This window comes from Spinacia oleracea, chromosome 1 (genome assembly GCF_020520425.1).
Source record: "Spinacia oleracea cultivar Varoflay chromosome 1, BTI_SOV_V1, whole genome shotgun sequence".
In the NCBI taxonomy this organism is placed as follows: domain Eukaryota; kingdom Viridiplantae; phylum Streptophyta; class Magnoliopsida; order Caryophyllales; family Amaranthaceae; genus Spinacia; species Spinacia oleracea.
Window position 1 is genome coordinate 28298314 of NC_079487.1, and position 14059 is coordinate 28312372.

A 14059-nucleotide genomic window follows, 5' to 3' on the forward strand; every position below is an offset into this window, starting at 1 on the left:
GCTTCTCGAATTATAGTGGCATCAATGTAGATGACCTCAGAGGTGGTTTATGTAGGGGAATACAATTAAACATAATAACATGTGCGGAAACAATCCCCAAAGCCAGGAAGCATGTATAAAGCACAAATTAAGCAGACTTACGTTAGAAGCGTGTTTTCCACAAATTGTCAACGAACACGAACTTAGAACTCCACTTGTCGTTCCTCTACTTGGTTCACCGATATGATCAGATCGGTCTTGATTATCGTAGCTTAGACAATCGATCAAGAGATTTGCTTTTTGGGATGAACACACTTTGGAGGCATAGAGAGAATTAGGGTTCTCTGTTTTTCTCCTAGGGTTGTGTGACTGAATTGTGTTATGTTGGAAAAGGGGTTAGAAGGTTATTAACATAACCTTACTAACCGACCAAGCCATAAGGCAAGGCCGGCCAGCAAACCCGCGCAAGAACAAACGAGCATGCACAGCGAGCTGGGCCGTGGGCCGCGCTGCTGCTGCTGCTGTGTCGTAGCCTTGGCCCGCGCGCACACTCACGCAGCTGCTCGGCCATGGGCCAGCGCTGCTGCTGCTGTGTCGTGGCCTGCTTGCTTGCCCGGCGCGCCCATGGGCCATGAGTGCTTCGTTCACTCGGCTCGTGGGCCGCTGTTCGTATCCGCGATTAAATATATTTCTGATATATTATTTATCGTTTCGTATACAACGAATCACCGTCGTACGATAAGATTTATTCGTTTCTCCTAGCTTACGAATATTCGCGATACGATATACGATTCCGATGCAAGGTCGTATCGTATAATACGTTTTCCAACTGATTCCCGAAAAGCTATTAAATGAATTTCTGATTCATTTAATCCGGTGATCTGTTACGTGTCATTGGTGTGACCTTGTAGGTTCAGTCAAGAGTAAGCTGTGAGTTTAATATTCATTAGAACTCACTGATCGGAAGCATTGCTCCAACTAGCTGTTCCGATCACTTGATCTCACTGAATTAATTGTTCGTAATTAATCTGAACCTTGGTATTAGACTTAATGCACCTTGGGTGAAGGACATATTTCCGATAAGTATAAACCCTAATTTTTCCTTTCCCCAATTCGTAAAATTTACAACCCTAATTGATTTTTAATTAATTATGGATTAATAATTCGGTTAATTGGGAAAGGGGGTATAATTTCATGGGTCAGTGGCTAATTTTAAAAATTATTGGATTAAAATTTTGAATGGTTTCGTTAATTTTAATCACACTTAAACCAATTTATTAATAATCTGAAATTTAATTGTTTATGAACGATGTAAAATTTCGGATTTTGTTAATTAAAGGTTCAAATTTTAAAGTTGATTCGATCGTTCTTAAAAGTTTGAACATTGTTAGCCCTTGATTTATTAATTTTACGAAACTGGATTGTCGATAAAGTTTATTAAATCGTTAAAAATCGTTGTTTTTCGAAAAATTAAATCGTAACTTTTTGAAAAATAAAATTAATGCAAGTTCGTGAATTAAATTTAATTTTAATTAGGTTGGTCCGTTTTACGAACCAAAAACACGAACATGGGCATGATGGAAGTATGGCTCGTCGAGCCATACGAGGCCGTTATGCGAGCCGTGCCATGCGACACGGGCAGCAGCACGAGCTGCGTGCCTCGTGCGCGCTAGGCAAGGCAGGGGCGGGCGATGCCTGCGGGGCTTTGACGAAGCAAGGCGCGATGCTTGCGACGTCGAGCGCCCACGATGCACAACACACACGCAACGCAGGACAGCTAGGCTGCGGGTACGCGATGCGCATGCGCAAGGCATAGCGCGCAACGCGTGTGGGCGAGGCATGACGCGCGAGCGATGGCATGCTAAGCGATGCGATGGGCTGGGCGCGCGCGGGCAATGCTCGTGTGCTCTTGGGCCTCTCGCACGACGGGCTGGGCGCAAGCCTAGGCCGTTTGATTAAATTTATTTTTAATCGTTTAATTGGTTGTGCTTCGTGTATTTGCATTAATTTGGGCTAACGGGATTTTTAATTTAATATTTTATTTGCTTGGGCCGGGCCGCGAGTTTTAATTTAATATTTTACAATTAATTATCCGGAATAATTATTGGTTTGAGTGGGAGCCACTAAATGAAATTAAAATGAAATAATTATTTTAATTATTTCGTAGGTCGCATTATTTTAATTAAATTCAATTTTAATTAGAATAAAGTCTAAGGATTAATAATTTGGAAATTGATTAATCTTTTAGGACGCGTTTATGTGAACGTGAATTTTAATTAATTCACGTAAATACTTGCATATTAATATGGCCCATTCGTTTTAGCACACGAATGGGTGAATGCAGGTACTCCAAGTGACTAGTATGGCCAATTTAGGATAGTTAAATACGGTCTGCGTACCGTTCTATATTTGAATGTAAAGTTTTAAATATGGTCTGCGTACCATGGAAATTTTATGGAATTTATTATTTTCAAGTATTTCTAAGTTTAGAACTTTAAGTTAGCATTTGAACGAAGATTCAAGACGATGCCAAGCTAACAAGGAGGTGATGAAGATTGGATGCTTCAAGACAAAGAGTTTTGGGCCATACTAGATCACCAATTATTTATGCAATTTAATATATATATTATGCGTGAATGTATGAATGTATGTATGCTTTGCATGAACAGGTTGTTTCCTTTGAACCGATTAGTTTTAAGTTCACTAAATAATCGAACCAACATAGAAACAACTAGGTCCAAGTAATATTTAGTTTTAAAAATTGCCTTCCAAATCAACACTTACAAAAATCTAGGGATCTAAGATTGTAGGTTTACGCTAAAGCGAGGTGCTATTTTAGTTGACTTAGATGGTAAGACGTCCTAAAGGAGCACGTTGATTGTGGTTATAACTCAAACAACAATGGCATTAAGTTGTGGCAATGGGATAAATTATGGCATTAATTTATTAACCAAGAGTAATTTGGAGATTACTAGCAATAGGTTTTGCTTACCTAAAATCTTAAAATACTTAAGACATGCTAAAGCTGCTTAAGGATTTAGGACTTTTGGGGTCTTGGAATCGTTTCATTCATTTCGGACCATGTTTTTTTTTGCTTTTTGCATGAATGAAATGTTTTAATAGCTTTAATGATTGCATGGTCGCTTTTATTTCAAATTTATTGAATTGTATGAATGGTTATTTATTGCAAATTCTTTTCGATTGTAGTAATCAAAAATGGCCGCAAACAATAACACTTTCAACCTGCGTTCAATTCTCGACAAAGAGAAGTTGAATTGCAAAAATTTCCTCGACTGGCAAAGGAACTTACAAATAGTTCTTATGCATGAGGAAAAAGAATATGTCCTTGAGGAAGAGTTACCGGAAGAGGCTGGGCCGGAGGTAACTCAAGCTGCCCTTAATCGTTGGATTCAGGCCAACAGGGATGTCAAATGTGTGATGCTTGCATCCATGAGTCCTGAACTTCAGAAAACGTTCATTAACTCGGATGCTTACCAAATCATCTCGGAGTTGAAGAACATGTTTCAGGACCAAGCCAGAATCGAAAGATTCGAGACTCAGAGGTTGATCCTTGAGACTAAGCTCAAGAAAGGAGAACCAGTGAGCCCACATGTTCTTAAAATGATTGGACTCTTTGAGAACATGAGAGCTCTAGATTCCGACGTCTCAAATGAAATAGCTATTGACATCATTCTCCATTCGCTTCATAATGGCTATGACCAGTTCAAGTTGAATTACAACATGAACAGCATGGAGAAATCTCTTACTGAGCTTCACGGTATGCTGAAAACCGCTGAAAAGACGCTCAAGCAAGAGAATAAGCATGATATGCTGATGGTGCGTAAGGGCAAGAACTTCAAGAAATCAGGCAAGAACAAGGGCAAGAAGGGTAAGGGCAAGGCTTCGCCCTCATCCAGTCCAATGGCGCCGGTTCTGGTAAACAGAAAAGGGCGACTCGTTCTCCTGCCGACTCTGAATGCTTCTACTGCAAGAAGAAGGGGCATTGGAAGAGGGATTGCTTGAAGAAGAAGGAAGATGAGAAGAACGGGAACGTTGCTTCTACTTCAGGTATGTATGTTATACATTGTAATCTAGCTAATTCTACTTCTTGGGTATTAGATACTGGTTGTGGCTCACACTTATGTTCCAATCCACAGGGACTAAGGAGAAGTAGAAAGCTGGATAAAGGCGAGATGGATCTACGCGTGGGAAATGGAGCACGGATTGCTGCATTAGCCATATGATCTTATTTTATTTCTTTGCCTAGTGGGTTTGTTTTGGAACTAGAAAACTGTTACTATGTTCCTAGTATCACCAGAAACATCATTTCCGTTTCAAGTTTGGATTCTAAAGGTTTTAGTTTTCAATTTAAAGACAATAGTTGTTCTTTTGCTTTGAATGGAATGTTTTATGGTTCAGCACAACAAGAAAACGGTCTTTACGTGCTAGATACGAGCAAACACATTTATAACATAAATACCAAAAAGGCTAAAACTGGTGATTCGAATCTCACATTTCTGTGGCATTGTCGATTAGGCCATATAAACATAAAGCGCATGGAATTACTTCAACGGAAAGGAATTCTAGAATCAATAGACTTAGAGAAGATTGATCAATGCGAATCTTATTTACTTGGCAAAATGACAAAGCAACCTTTCTCAAAGGTGGGAGAAAGAGCAAGCGAACTACTAGGGCTAATACATACGGACGTATGTGGGCCTATGAGTACGAAAGCTAGAGGTGAGTTCAGCTATTTCATAACGTTTACGGACGACTTCAGTAGATATGGCTATATTTACTTAATGAAGCACAAGTCTGAATCGTTTGAGAAATTCTGAGAATTTCAAAATGAAGTAGAGAATCAACATGGAAAGAAAATCAAAGCTCTAAGATCGGATCGAGGAGGTGAATATCTTAGCCACGAGTTTGATGACCATCTAAAAGAATGCGGTATTCTTTCTGAATTGACTGCTCCGGGGACACCTCAATAGAATGGAGTGTCAGAACGGAGAAACATGACCTTACTCGATATGGTCAGGTCAATGATGGGTCAAGCCGAACTTCCTTTACAGTTCTGGGGACATGCGTTGCAAACTGCAGCACTCACACTGAATCGTGCTCCGTCAAAAGCTGTTGAAAGACTCCATACGAATTATGGACTGGGAAACTTCCAAAGTTGTCTTTTCTGAAGATTTGGGGTTGCGAAGCATATGTCAAGCGATTAATTTCGGACAAGCTACAACCTAAATCTGACAAATGTTTCTTCGTTGGGTATCCAAAGGAAACTATGGGGCATCACTTCTACAACAAGTCAGACAACAAGGTATTCGTTGCTCGTGACGGTGTCTTTTTGGAAAGAAATCATATTTCCAAACTGACAAGTTGGAGAATAATAGACCTCGAAGATATTCGAGACGAACAACGAACTTAGAACTCTTTAGAAGCAGTTCAAGTTGATGAACCTCCAAGGTCTTTAGAAGAGCCAGTGGGAGTAGTTCCTCAAAACGTTGTTGCCCCTCGTAGGTCAAATAGAACTATTTTTCAGCCGGACAGATGGACAGGCGTCCTCTTGACTGAAAACTTAGACGTTCTCATATTGGATAGTGATGAACCTTTGACTTACAAGCAAGCTATGACGAGCCCAAGCTCCATTAAATGGTTAGAGGCCATGCAATCTGAAATAGACTCCATGTCTGAAAATCAAGTCTGGGATTTGGTTGATTTGCCGGATGGGTTCACACCTATCGGATGCAAATGGGTCTTCAAGTTGAAGAAAGACAAAGATGGAATTGTATACATATACAAGGCTAGAGTGGTAGCAAAAGGTTACAGGCAAGTTCACGGCGTTGACTACGATGAAACCTTTTCTCCAGTCGCGATGCTTAAGTCTATTCGGATAATCCTTGCGATTGCCGCTTTTCATGACTATGAAATATGGCAAATGGATGTCAAAACTGCCTTCTTGAATGGTGTTCTTGAAGAGACTGTGTTCATGACATAGCCGGAGGGTTTTGTCGATGAAAAGATCCAAGGAAAGGTATGTAGGCTTAAGAAGTCCATCTACGGACTAAAGCAGGCATCAAGGAGTTGGAATAAACGATTTGATGAAGCAGTCAATAAGTTTGGCTTCATCAAGAATCAGGACGAATCTTGTGTATACAAGAAGGTCAGTGGGAGTAAAATTTCATTCCTAGTCTTGTATGTTGACGACATACTGCTTATTGGAAACGACATTCCTATGTTGGAGTCTGTAAAGGATTGGCTCGGGAAGTTTTTCTCAATGAAGGACTTAGGAGAGGCACAGTACATATTGGGCATCAAGATCTATAGGGATAGATCTAAGAGGATGATTGGACTAAGCCAAAGCACTTACATTGACAAAGTGCTAGCTAGGTTCAATATGATGGAAGCCAAGAGAGGCCATCTACCCATGTCACATGGCGTATATCTAAGCAAGAATCAGTGTCCCAAAACATCTGATGAGCGTAGAAAGATGAGTGGAATTCCATACGCTTCAGCTATTGGATCCATCATGTATGCTATGATTTGTACAAGGCCGGATGTTTCGTTCGCACTCAGTGCAACGAGCAGGTACCATTTAGAACCAGGTGAGGCGCATTGGACTGCTGCCAAGAACATCCTAAAGTACCTGAAAAGGACTAAGGATCAGTTTCTGGTTTATGGTGGTACAGATGAGTTGATTGTTAAGGGAAATACGGACGCAAGCTTTCAAACCGACAGAGATGATTTCAGATCACAGTCTGGGTTTGTGTTCTGCCTCAACGGCGGAGCAGTAAGCTGGAAAAGTGCTAAGCAAAGCACTATTGCAGATTCTACAACTGAAGCCGAGTACATTGCTGCCTCAGAAGCAGCAAAGGAAGCTGTTTGGATTCGGAAGTTCATCGAAGAACTTGGTGTTGTCCCCTCCATTAAAGGACCAGTGGCTTTGTATTGTGACAATAGCGGAGCCATTGCCCAGGCAAAGGAGCCTAGGAGCCACCAAAAGTCCAAGCACGTACTGCGGCGATTTCATATACTTCGAGAGATCGTTGAAACAAAAGGAAATCGAGATTTGCAAGGTTGGAACTGACGACAACGTCGCGGATCCATTTACTAAACCGTTGCAACAAGTGAAACACAACGCACATGTAGCAACCATGGGAATCAAGCATGTTGGAGAATGGCTTTGATTTTCTAAGTATTGTTTTAGAACATCTATTAGATCTATGTTTAAAACAATTGGTTTAACCATTTCATATTTATGAAATTTATTATTTCATATTCATTTAATTGTGGTTTAGAAATAAATGATAAGTCCATGTGATTCAAATCATTCAAATGGGATGTCAAGATAGATTCTTTGGCAAAGAAACACCCATAAGTGAACTTGAATATTGAAGTCACAAAGGATCCCTAATCCAGGTCATTGAAAGGTGGACGACCAATGACTAATGAAGATTAGATTGCAAGTAGATTACTTAGTTCTGTTTCTTGAACTAGAGTGACTGGATGTCAGAATCTTTTGCATAGATACTTATTGGATCTTGTATCGGATTGACCATGAGAACACTTAAAGAGATTAAAGTCATGTCATAGGTAGTTCTCATTAATGGTGATTAGAAACCGTTCCTCAGAACATGAGCGATTATGTCTGCTCGTTTGAGAATTAGATCGCTTTGATACTAGATAAACGTCGCACCGTAAAAGGAGGCTATAAAAGCAGTTATTGGGCGTACTATGAATCAAAGTGAGTGTTCATAGATTGCAAGAATGGATTGTCCTCCTATCTTTGATAGGATATGGTTTTGTTGTGTAACAAGGCCTCTCGGAGAGTTAGATACTGTAAATTGCATGGCCATGCTCAGAATGGTTAGGCTGAACCTTCTGCAAAAGTTTGACAGTTGAACTCTGTAATCCGAGAAACACTTCTGGACCTAATAAGGATGGCTTGGATCTTACCTTATGTTCAGTAAGTAACACTAAGCGACAAAGGAATGTGGATGCATACTTGTCTGAATGACAAGTGGGAGATTGAAGGAAATATGTCCTTCACCCAAGGTGCATTAAGTCTAATACCAAGGTTCAGATTAATTGCAAACAATTTATTCAGTGAGATCAAGTGATCGGAACAGCTAGCTGGAGCAATGCTTCCGATCAGTGAGTTCTAATGGATATTGAACTCACAACTTACTCTTGACTGAACCTACAAGGTCACACCAATGACACTTAACAGATCACCGGATTAAATGAATCGGAAATTCATTTAATAGCTTTTCGGGATTTAAGTTGGAAACGTATTATACGATACGACCTTGCATCGGAATCGTATATCGTATCGCGAATATTCGTAAGCTAGGCGAAACGAATAAATCGTATCGTACGACGGTGATTCGCCGTATACGAAACGATAAATAATATATCGGAAATATATTAAACGCGGATACGAGGAGCGGCCCACGAGCCGAGTGCACGAAGCACTCAAGGCCCATGGGAGCGCGCGCTAGGCAAGCAAGCAAGGCGACACAACAGCGCTGGCCCATGGCCGAGCAGCTGTGTGCGCGCGCGGGCCAAGACCACGACACAGCAGCAGCAGCGCGCGGCCCACGGCCCAGCTCGCTTTGCGTGTCCGTGTGATGCTGCGCGGGCTTGCTAGCCGGCCTTGCCTTATGGCTTGGTCGGTTAGTAAGGTTATGTAAATAACCTTATGACCTAATTTCCAATTAAGGCAATCACAATTCAGATTACACACAACCCTAGGAGAAAACAGAGAACCCTAATTCTCTCTGTGCCTCCATAGTGTGTTCATCCCAAAAAGCAAATCTCTTGATCGATTGTCTAAGCTACGATAATCAAGACGGATCTGATCGTGTCGGTGAACCAAGTAGAGGAACGACAAGTGGTGTTCTTTGTTCGTGTTCGTTGACAGATTATTGTGGAAACGCTTCGAATGTAAGTTTCCTTAATCTGTGCTTTATACATGTTTCCTGGCTTTGGGGATGGTTCCGCACATGTTATTATGTTTAACTGTATTCCCCTACAAGTTCGGCCTGACCCATCATTGACCTGACCATATCGAGTAAGGTCCTGTTTCTCCGTTCCGACACTCCATTCCATTGAGGTGTCCCTAGAGCAGTCAATTCAGAAAGAATACCGCATTCTTTTAGATGGTCATCAAACTCGTGGCTTAGATATTCACCTCCTCGATCCGATCTTAGAGCTTTGATTTTCTTGCCATGTTGATTCTCTACTTCATTTTGAAATTCTCGGAATTTCTCAAACGATTCAGACTTGTGCTTCATTAAGTAAATATAGCCATATCTACTGAAGTCGTCTGTGAACGTTATGAAATAGCTGAACTCACCTCTAGCTTTCGTACTCACAGGCCCACATACGTCCGTATGTATTAGCCCTAGTAGTTCGCTTGCTCTTTCTCCCACCTTTGAGAAAGGTTGCTTTGTCATTTTGCCAAGTAAACAAGATTCGCATTGATCAATCTTCTCTAAGTCGAATGATTCTAGAATTCCTTTCCGTTGAAGTAATTCCATGCGCTTTGTGTTTATGTGGCCTAATCGATAATGCCACAGAAATGTGAGATCCGAATCACCAGTTTTAGCCTTTTTGGTATTTATGTTATAAATGTGTTTGCTCCTATCTAGCACATAAAGACCATTTTCTTGTTGTGCTGAACCATAAAACATTCCATTCAAAGAAAAAAAACAACTATTGTCTTTAAATTGAAAACTAAAACCTTTAAAATCCAAATTTGAAACGGAAATAATGTTTCTGGTGATACTAGGAACATAGTAACAGTTTTCTAGTTCCAGAACAAAACCACTAGGCAAAGAAATAAAATAAGATCCTACGGCTAATGCAGCAATCCGTGCTCCATTTCCCACGCGTAGATCCATCTCGCCTTTATCAAGCTTTCTACTTCTCCTTAGTCCCTGCGATTTGGAACATAAGTGTGAGCCACAACCAGTATCTAATACCCAAGAAGTAGAATTTGCAAGATTACAGTGTATAACATACATACTTGAAGGAGAAGCAACGTTTCCGTCCTTCTTCTCTTCCTTTAGTTTGGGGCAATCTCGCTTGTAATGACCAATTTCATTACAATTGTAGCATTACGATGTGGAAGGAGAAGCATTCTTCCTCATCTTGCTCCTGGAAGGCGCCAGATGCCCTCCGGGAGTGGACGAAGATGCAGCCTTGCTTTTCTTCCCCTTGCCTACTTTCTTGAATTTAGTGCACCTCACATTCAAAGGGTCTTGATTGAACTTAAGGATTTTCTCGAATTTCACGAGTAATTCGACAAGTTCACAGAATGTGCTCTCTTTCTGATTAAAGAGATAGTGCATCTTGAAACCCTCATAATCCTTATGAAGAGAATTCAGCACTAGTGCAATAGCTATCGACTCTTTGATGGAACCACCAAGTCTCTCGATTATGAAAAATAATCCAGACATCATATTCACATGAGACCAAATTGGTGAGTTTTTGTCCATCTTGACAGAGTAAATGCGCTTTTGTGCCTCTAGAAGTTCGATTTCTAGGCACGACTTGTGTGGGGTAATGAGCTTGAGATTGCTCATTGAATTAGCCAATTCATCAACTCTTTTGCCACCAGTTTGGCACATGGGTTGAAAACCCGCACAACATCGATCCTCGAGGCTCCTTAGGAGAGCATGAGGCTCAAAAGTAATGAACCTCCCTCTCCAATTCTCAGGTATAGACTTAAGGATGAACTCCGTGACAAGGTACTTGTGAAGTGCCCAACTTCTGTACTTTTCAGGTGTCATGCCTCGCGCGCGCATCATAGCTAGGAAAAGGTTGTTCAATGACATAGTGTATGCCATTAACTTTCAAAACTTCGACAAGTTTCCCTTTCCATTCAAGAAAATTAGTCAAGTCTAACTCGACATCCAGAATTTCAGCTGATATGATTGTTGTTATGTTTGCGACCATTTTGATTACTACAATCGAAAAGAATTTGCAATAAATAACCATTCATAACTCCAATAACTTTGAAATAAAAGCAAGCATGCAATCATTAAAGCTATTAAAACATTTCATTCATGCAAAAAGCAAAAACATGGTCCAAAATGAATGAAACGATTCCAAGACCCCAAAAGTCCTAAATCCTTAAGCAGCTTTAGCATGTCTTAAGTAGTTTAAGATTTTAGGTAAGCAAAACCTATTGCTAGTAATCTCCAAATTACTCTTGGTTAATAAATTAATGCCATAATTTATCCCATTGCCACAACATAATGCCATTGTTGTTTGAGTTGAAACCACAATCAACTAAAATAGCACCTCGCTTTAGCGTAAACCTACTACCTTAGATCCTTAGATTTTTGTAAGTGCTTGATTCGGGAGGCAACTATTAAACTCAATATTACTTTGGACCTAGTTGTTTCTATGTTGGTTCGATTATTTAGTGAACTTAATCTAATCGAGTCATAGGAAACAACCTATTCATGCAAAGCATACATACATTTATACATTCACGCATAATATAATATATATATTTATATATATACATATATTAAATTGCATAAATAAATGGTGATCTAGTATGGCCCAAAACATCTTGTCTTGAAGCATCCAATCTTCATCACCTCCTTGTTAGCTTGGCATCGTTTTGAATCTTCGTTCAAATGCTAACTTAAAGTTCTAAACTTAGAAATACTTGAAAATAATAAAATTACATCAAAAATTTCCAAGGTACGCAGACCATATTTAAAACTTTACATTCAAAGATAGAACGGTACGCAAACCGTATTTAACTATCCTAAATGGCCATACTAGTCACTCTGGAGTACCTGCATTACATAAAATATACATTCTATGCATTCACCCATTCGTGTGCTAAAACGACTGGCCCATATAAATATGCAAGTATTTACGTGAATTAATTAAAATTCACGTTCACATAAACGCGTCCTAAAAGATTAATCAATTTCCAAATTATTAATCCTTAGACTTTATTCTAATTAAAATCGAATTTAATTAAAATAATGCGACCTACGAAAATAATTAAAAATAATTATTTCATTTTAATTTCATTTAGTGGCTCCCACTCAAACCAATAATTATTCCGGATAAGTAATTATGAAATATTAAATTAAAACTCGCGGCCCGGCCCTAGCAAATAAAATATTAAATTAAATATCCCGTTAGCCCAAATTAATGCAAATATGCGAAGCCCAACGAAATAAACAATTTTCAATGAAAAAGGTCCAAGTGCATAGTTGGGCTAGGCTTGCGCCCAGTCCATAGCCCTTGCGTGTGGCCTACGAGGCGCACGAGCAAGCTCGCACACCCCGCAGTCTGGTGTGCGCCCGTGACCACAGCTCGTCGCTGCCCTGCGCTGCGTCGTTGTGCCATCGCTGCGCTGGACGTCGCATGGCCTTGTGCCTTGCTTCGTTGCAGAACCTGCAAGCATCGCTTGCCCTTTCCTCGCCCAACGCGCACGAGGCACGCAACACGCTTGCTGCTGCCTGTGTCGCTGCGGCTCGGCACTCGTACAGCAGCCCGCATGGCCTTGCGAGCCATACGTCCACCACACATCGTGTTCGTGCCTATGGTTCGTGCCTACGGACCAACTTTATTAAAATTAAATTTAATTTCACGAACTTGCATTTATATTATTTTTCAAAAAGTTACGATTTTTATTTTCGAAAAACAACGATTTTAACGATTTAATAAACTTTAACGACAATCCAATTTCGTAAAATATTAAATCAAAGGCTAACAGTATTCAAACTTTTAAGAACGAAAGAATCAACTTGAAAATTTTGAACTCTTAAATAATAAAATCCGAAAATTTAAATCGTTCATTAACATTTAAATTTCAGATTTTTAATAATTAGGTTTAAGTGCGATTAAAATTAACAAAACCATTCAAAATTTTAATCCAATAATTTTTAAAATTAGCAACTGACCCATGAAATTATATCCCCTTTCCCAATTAACCTAATTATTAAACCAAAATTAATTAAAATTCAATTAGGGTTCCAAATTTTACGAATTGGGGAAAGGCAAAATAAGGGTTTATACTTATCGGAAAAATATTAAAGTTTTACCATAGATCAGGAATATACCTAGCAACATTGTGTCAAAATATCAAGCAATTCAGAGTTGTTTAGGTTGACCTTTTAATTGAATTACTGTCTGATACTTTTAATTTTTATTAAAAAAATTAACAAAAACGCCCAAAAAACGACACTTCGAGGCCTGTTTTTGCAATTCTGTTCTCATGAGTTGATCTTAGAAAATCCTTTTTAATCAGATAAGGGTTTTAAAATTCGAAAAAACGAATATTTTTTATTTCTGAACAGATTATTACGCAATTCATCCAATAATTCGTAAAAATTCCAAAAATTCAACAAAAAAATCAAAATTTCGATAGATGCAAAAACAAATAAATCATGCTAAAACATGCTTTGAATACATAAGACTCATGATACCACTGTAGGGGAATACAGTTAAACATAATAACATGTGCGGAAACAATCCCCAAAGCCAGGAAGCATGTATAAAGCACAGATTAAGCAGACTTACGTTAGAAGCGTGTTTTCCACAAATTGTCAACGAACACGAACTTAGAACTCCACTTGTCGTTCCTCTACTTGGTTCACCGACACGATCAGATCCGTCTTGATTACCGTAGCTTAGACAATCGATCAAGAGATTTGCTTTTTGGGATGAACACACTTTGGAGGCATAGAGAGAATTAGGGTTCTCTGTTTTTCTCCTAGGGTTGTGTGACTGAATTGTGTTATGTTGGAAAAGGGGTTAGAAGGTTATTAACATAACCTTACTAACCGACCAAGCCATAAGGCAAGGCCGGCCAGCAAGCCCGCGCAAGAACACACGAGCACGCACAGCGAGCTGGGCCGTGGGCCGCGCTGCTGCTGCTGTGTCGTGGCCTTGGCCCGCGCGCACACACACGCAGCTGCTCGGCCATGGGCCAGCGCTGCTGCTGCTGTGTCGTGGCCTGCTTTCTTGCTCGGCGCGCCCATGGGCCTTGAGTGCTTCGTGCACTCGGCTCATGGGCCGCTCTTCGTATCCTTGATTA